This window comes from Empidonax traillii, unplaced genomic scaffold (assembly GCF_003031625.1).
Source record: "Empidonax traillii isolate 1590-97213 ecotype Southwest subspecies unplaced genomic scaffold, ASM303162v1 scaffold585:size537962, whole genome shotgun sequence".
Taxonomy (NCBI): Eukaryota; Metazoa; Chordata; class Aves; order Passeriformes; family Tyrannidae; genus Empidonax; species Empidonax traillii.
The window spans coordinates 58134-59199 of record NW_020955778.1 but is presented as its reverse complement, the minus strand read 5'-3'; positions in this window follow the sequence as shown (position 1 = coordinate 59199).

Below are 1066 nucleotides of genomic sequence, written 5' to 3'. Positions count from 1 at the left end.
AGAGAGACGAACCTGAGAGGGGCACAGGAGTGCCTGGCACAGCTCATCAATGAGTCACATCATGATGAGTGCTCATCACTGGGTCACAGGGTGTCTGTGATGTGCATACCCTCACCCTGTCCCTGTCCAGGTCTCCATGGGATGGTGCCCTTTGGGAACAAGCAGCTCTGCAGACATGACTCTTCCGTCCCAAACATCCATCATGAGTTCTTCCATCCCAAACACAGCAAGGGGGGGGGGGGGGGGGGGGGGGGGGTTGGGTTTCAAAGAGTAAAATAAGCCTTGGATCTTTCCACTGCCTGAAGGGAGGAGTCTCAACAGACAGGAGATGCCCCCCATGAGCTGGGCGCTGCTGCAGAGGAGCCCCAACAATCACAGTGCACAGCCACGCTGCTCTGCGCCAGCACAGCCCCATCTCACAGAATCATAGAATTGTTAGGGTTGGAAGAGACCTCTGGAGTTTATCTATTCCAAGGCAGGGTCATTTAGAGCAGGTGATACAGGAATGTGTTCAGGTAGGTTTTCAATGTCTCCAGAAACGGAGACTCCACAACCTCCCTGGGCAGCCTGTTCCAGTGCTCTGTCACCCTCAGTGTAAAGAAATTCTTCCTCCCTGTTGAGGTGAAACTTCTTGTGTATTATTGTTCTTAAGTTTAGTTTATTGCTATTTAGTTCCTTGCAATTGTTCCTTTTCCTGTTGCTGGGCACCACCGAAAAAGTCTGGCACTGTCCTCTTGGCACTCGCCTTTGAGATATTTATATGCACTAACGAGACCCCCTCTCAGTTTTCTCACCTCTAGACTAAACAGGCCCAGTTCCCGCAGCCTCTCCTCATAAGAGAGATGCTCCAGGCCTCTCATCAACTTCGTGGCCTCCGCTGGACCGTCTCCTTGTCTTTCTTATACTAAGGAGCCCAGAACTCCTGATGCAGCTTCATTAGGGCTGCGTAGCGGCCGAGGATCACTTCCCTCGACTTGCTGGCCGCTCTCTTCCCAGTGCACCCGAGGGTACCACTGGCTCTCCCGGCCGCAAGGGCACACTGCCGGCTCATGGACAACTTTTCACC